Source organism: Oncorhynchus mykiss, unplaced genomic scaffold (assembly GCF_013265735.2).
Source record: "Oncorhynchus mykiss isolate Arlee unplaced genomic scaffold, USDA_OmykA_1.1 un_scaffold_332, whole genome shotgun sequence".
NCBI classification, from domain to species: domain Eukaryota; kingdom Metazoa; phylum Chordata; class Actinopteri; order Salmoniformes; family Salmonidae; genus Oncorhynchus; species Oncorhynchus mykiss.
Genome location: NW_023493780.1, coordinates 35,001 through 41,369, shown reverse-complemented (window position 1 = coordinate 41,369; position 6,369 = coordinate 35,001).

Here is a 6,369-nt window from a genome sequence, read left to right as displayed (position 1 = left end):
AAAATCATCATCAGACCTTCCATAAATAATTCGGGCCGGCCCCCATTGCTAAAGGTCCGTAGTAGGGTGCGCCATAAGCGGACATGAATAGATGGAACACCGCTAACCGCATAGAGAACCGTGTTTTGGGTGACCAGGTGCACGTTTTCAATCACCAGTTGCACATTTTCAATCACCAGTTGCACGGAGGATTAATAGCAATCTGCATCCATCGCGATTTCTTAAAGTGTCTATAAAGCACTCAGGACGGGCCCGACCGAGACAGGGCCTTAGTGGGGTGCTCCCATAGCGGGCAACAATGAGAGGGGTGCCTTTAAATTCATTTTGAACCATATTTGAAATTTTGGGTTACCAGATGCACGTTTTCAATCACCAGTTGCACGGAGGATTAATAGCAATCTGCATCCATCGTGATTTCTTAAAGTGTGTAAAAAGCACCCAAGGACGGCCCTGACAGAGAGAGGGCCGTAGTGGGGCACTCCCCTAGCGGGCTATATCAATAGAATGACGGGTAAAAGTATTTAAAACCCTTTTATAATTTTTGGGTTACCAGATGCACGTTTTCAATCACCAGGTGCACGGAGGAAAATGAGCATTTGCATCCATAGTCATGTTTTAAACCGTCCATAAAGCACTCTTGGCCGGCCCCGGCAGAGAGAGAAAGAGATGGTGAAAAAAAAAAAAAATCATCATCAGACCTTCCATAAATAATTCGGGCCGGCCCCCATTGCTAAAGGTCCGTAGTAGGGTGCGCCATAAGCGGACATGAATAGATGGAACACCGCTAACCGCATAGAGAACCGTGTTTTGGGTGACCAGGTGCACGTTTTCAATCACCAGTTGCACATTTTCAATCACCAGTTGCACGGAGGATTAATAGCAATCTGCATCCATCGCGATTTCTTAAAGTGTCTATAAAGCACTCAGGACGGGCCCGACCGAGACAGGGCCTTAGTGGGGTGCTCCCATAGCGGGCAACAATGAGAGGGGTGCCTTTAAATTCATTTTGAACCATATTTGAAATTTTGGGTTACCAGATGCACGTTTTCAATCACCAGTTGCACGGAGGATTAATAGCAATCTGCATCCATCGTGATTTCTTAAAGTGTGTAAAAAGCACCCAAGGACGGCCCTGACAGAGAGAGGGCCGTAGTGGGGCACTCCCCTAGCGGGCTATATCAATAGAATGACGGGTAAAAGTATTTAAAACCCTTTTATAATTTTTGGGTTACCAGATGCACGTTTTCAATCACCAGGTGCACGGAGGAAAATGAGCATTTGCATCCATAGTCATGTTTTAAACCGTCCATAAAGCACTCTTGGCCGGCCCCGGCAGAGAGAGAAAGAGATGGTGAAAAAAAAAAAAAATCATCATCAGACCTTCCATAAATAATTCGGGCCGGCCCCCATTGCTAAAGGTCCGTAGTAGGGTGCGCCATAAGCGGACATGAATAGATGGAACACCGCTAACCGCATAGAGAACCGTGTTTTGGGTGACCAGGTGCACGTTTTCAATCACCAGTTGCACATTTTCAATCACCAGTTGCACGGAGGATTAATAGCAATCTGCATCCATCGCGATTTCTTAAAGTGTCTATAAAGCACTCAGGACGGGCCCGACCGAGACAGGGCCTTAGTGGGGTGCTCCCATAGCGGGCAACAATGAGAGGGGTGCCTTTAAATTCATTTTGAACCATATTTGAAATTTTGGGTTACCAGATGCACGTTTTCAATCACCAGTTGCACGGAGGATTAATAGCAATCTGCATCCATCGTGATTTCTTAAAGTGTGTAAAAAGCACCCAAGGACGGCCCTGACAGAGAGAGGGCCGTAGTGGGGCACTCCCCTAGCGGGCTATATCAATAGAATGACGGGTAAAAGTATTTAAAACCCTTTTATAATTTTTGGGTTACCAGATGCACGTTTTCAATCACCAGGTGCACGGAGGAAAATGAGCATTTGCATCCATAGTCATGTTTTAAACCGTCCATAAAGCACTCTTGGCCGGCCCCGGCAGAGAGAGAAAGAGATGGTGAAAAAAAAAAAAAATCATCATCAGACCTTCCATAAATAATTCGGGCCGGCCCCCATTGCTAAAGGTCCGTAGTAGGGTGCGCCATAAGCGGACATGAATAGATGGAACACCGCTAACCGCATAGAGAACCGTGTTTTGGGTGACCAGGTGCACGTTTTCAATCACCAGTTGCACATTTTCAATCACCAGTTGCACGGAGGATTAATAGCAATCTGCATCCATCGCGATTTCTTAAAGTGTCTATAAAGCACTCAGGACGGGCCCGACCGAGACAGGGCCTTAGTGGGGTGCTCCCATAGCGGGCAACAATGAGAGGGGTGCCTTTAAATTCATTTTGAACCATATTTGAAATTTTGGGTTACCAGATGCACGTTTTCAATCACCAGTTGCACGGAGGATTAATAGCAATCTGCATCCATCGTGATTTCTTAAAGTGTGTAAAAAGCACCCAAGGACGGCCCTGACAGAGAGAGGGCCGTAGTGGGGCACTCCCCTAGCGGGCTATATCAATAGAATGACGGGTAAAAGTATTTAAAACCCTTTTATAATTTTTGGGTTACCAGATGCACGTTTTCAATCACCAGGTGCACGGAGGAAAATGAGCATTTGCATCCATAGTCATGTTTTAAACCGTCCATAAAGCACTCTTGGCCGGCCCCGGCAGAGAGAGAAAGAGATGGTGAAAAAAAAAAAAAATCATCATCAGACCTTCCATAAATAATTCGGGCCGGCCCCCATTGCTAAAGGTCCGTAGTAGGGTGCGCCATAAGCGGACATGAATAGATGGAACACCGCTAACCGCATAGAGAACCGTGTTTTGGGTGACCAGGTGCACGTTTTCAATCACCAGTTGCACATTTTCAATCACCAGTTGCACGGAGGATTAATAGCAATCTGCATCCATCGCGATTTCTTAAAGTGTCTATAAAGCACTCAGGACGGGCCCGACCGAGACAGGGCCTTAGTGGGGTGCTCCCATAGCGGGCAACAATGAGAGGGGTGCCTTTAAATTCATTTTGAACCATATTTGAAATTTTGGGTTACCAGATGCACGTTTTCAATCACCAGTTGCACGGAGGATTAATAGCAATCTGCATCCATCGTGATTTCTTAAAGTGTGTAAAAAGCACCCAAGGACGGCCCTGACAGAGAGAGGGCCGTAGTGGGGCACTCCCCTAGCGGGCTATATCAATAGAATGACGGGTAAAAGTATTTAAAACCCTTTTATAATTTTTGGGTTACCAGATGCACGTTTTCAATCACCAGGTGCACGGAGGAAAATGAGCATTTGCATCCATAGTCATGTTTTAAACCGTCCATAAAGCACTCTTGGCCGGCCCCGGCAGAGAGAGAAAGAGATGGTGAAAAAAAAAAAAAATCATCATCAGACCTTCCATAAATAATTCGGGCCGGCCCCCATTGCTAAAGGTCCGTAGTAGGGTGCGCCATAAGCGGACATGAATAGATGGAACACCGCTAACCGCATAGAGAACCGTGTTTTGGGTGACCAGGTGCACGTTTTCAATCACCAGTTGCACATTTTCAATCACCAGTTGCACGGAGGATTAATAGCAATCTGCATCCATCGCGATTTCTTAAAGTGTCTATAAAGCACTCAGGACGGGCCCGACCGAGACAGGGCCTTAGTGGGGTGCTCCCATAGCGGGCAACAATGAGAGGGGTGCCTTTAAATTCATTTTGAACCATATTTGAAATTTTGGGTTACCAGATGCACGTTTTCAATCACCAGTTGCACGGAGGATTAATAGCAATCTGCATCCATCGTGATTTCTTAAAGTGTGTAAAAAGCACCCAAGGACGGCCCTGACAGAGAGAGGGCCGTAGTGGGGCACTCCCCTAGCGGGCTATATCAATAGAATGACGGGTAAAAGTATTTAAAACCCTTTTATAATTTTTGGGTTACCAGATGCACGTTTTCAATCACCAGGTGCACGGAGGAAAATGAGCATTTGCATCCATAGTCATGTTTTAAACCGTCCATAAAGCACTCTTGGCCGGCCCCGGCAGAGAGAGAAAGAGATGGTGAAAAAAAAAAAAAATCATCATCAGACCTTCCATAAATAATTCGGGCCGGCCCCCATTGCTAAAGGTCCGTAGTAGGGTGCGCCATAAGCGGACATGAATAGATGGAACACCGCTAACCGCATAGAGAACCGTGTTTTGGGTGACCAGGTGCACGTTTTCAATCACCAGTTGCACATTTTCAATCACCAGTTGCACGGAGGATTAATAGCAATCTGCATCCATCGCGATTTCTTAAAGTGTCTATAAAGCACTCAGGACGGGCCCGACCGAGACAGGGCCTTAGTGGGGTGCTCCCATAGCGGGCAACAATGAGAGGGGTGCCTTTAAATTCATTTTGAACCATATTTGAAATTTTGGGTTACCAGATGCACGTTTTCAATCACCAGTTGCACGGAGGATTAATAGCAATCTGCATCCATCGTGATTTCTTAAAGTGTGTAAAAAGCACCCAAGGACGGCCCTGACAGAGAGAGGGCCGTAGTGGGGCACTCCCCTAGCGGGCTATATCAATAGAATGACGGGTAAAAGTATTTAAAACCCTTTTATAATTTTTGGGTTACCAGATGCACGTTTTCAATCACCAGGTGCACGGAGGAAAATGAGCATTTGCATCCATAGTCATGTTTTAAACCGTCCATAAAGCACTCTTGGCCGGCCCCGGCAGAGAGAGAAAGAGATGGTGAAAAAAAAAAAAAATCATCATCAGACCTTCCATAAATAATTCGGGCCGGCCCCCATTGCTAAAGGTCCGTAGTAGGGTGCGCCATAAGCGGACATGAATAGATGGAACACCGCTAACCGCATAGAGAACCGTGTTTTGGGTGACCAGGTGCACGTTTTCAATCACCAGTTGCACATTTTCAATCACCAGTTGCACGGAGGATTAATAGCAATCTGCATCCATCGCGATTTCTTAAAGTGTCTATAAAGCACTCAGGACGGGCCCGACCGAGACAGGGCCTTAGTGGGGTGCTCCCATAGCGGGCAACAATGAGAGGGGTGCCTTTAAATTCATTTTGAACCATATTTGAAATTTTGGGTTACCAGATGCACGTTTTCAATCACCAGTTGCACGGAGGATTAATAGCAATCTGCATCCATCGTGATTTCTTAAAGTGTGTAAAAAGCACCCAAGGACGGCCCTGACAGAGAGAGGGCCGTAGTGGGGCACTCCCCTAGCGGGCTATATCAATAGAATGACGGGTAAAAGTATTTAAAACCCTTTTATAATTTTTGGGTTACCAGATGCACGTTTTCAATCACCAGGTGCACGGAGGAAAATGAGCATTTGCATCCATAGTCATGTTTTAAACCGTCCATAAAGCACTCTTGGCCGGCCCCGGCAGAGAGAGAAAGAGATGGTGAAAAAAAAAAAAAATCATCATCAGACCTTCCATAAATAATTCGGGCCGGCCCCCATTGCTAAAGGTCCGTAGTAGGGTGCGCCATAAGCGGACATGAATAGATGGAACACCGCTAACCGCATAGAGAACCGTGTTTTGGGTGACCAGGTGCACGTTTTCAATCACCAGTTGCACATTTTCAATCACCAGTTGCACGGAGGATTAATAGCAATCTGCATCCATCGCGATTTCTTAAAGTGTCTATAAAGCACTCAGGACGGGCCCGACCGAGACAGGGCCTTAGTGGGGTGCTCCCATAGCGGGCAACAATGAGAGGGGTGCCTTTAAATTCATTTTGAACCATATTTGAAATTTTGGGTTACCAGATGCACGTTTTCAATCACCAGTTGCACGGAGGATTAATAGCAATCTGCATCCATCGTGATTTCTTAAAGTGTGTAAAAAGCACCCAAGGACGGCCCTGACAGAGAGAGGGCCGTAGTGGGGCACTCCCCTAGCGGGCTATATCAATAGAATGACGGGTAAAAGTATTTAAAACCCTTTTATAATTTTTGGGTTACCAGATGCACGTTTTCAATCACCAGGTGCACGGAGGAAAATGAGCATTTGCATCCATAGTCATGTTTTAAACCGTCCATAAAGCACCCAGGGCCGGCCCCGGCAGAGAGAGAAAAAGAGGGGAAAAGTGTTGAAAAAAAAAAAAAATCATACCTTCCATAAATAATTCGGACCGGCCCCCATTGAAAAGGTCCGTAGTAGGGTGCATCATTATCGGACATGAATCTCGGGAACACCGCTAACCGCATAGAGAACCGTGTTTTGGGTTACCAGATGCACGTTTTCAATCACCAGTTGCACGGAGAGAGAAAAAAAAAATCATACCTTCCATAAATAATTCGGACCGGCCCCCATTGAAAAGGTCC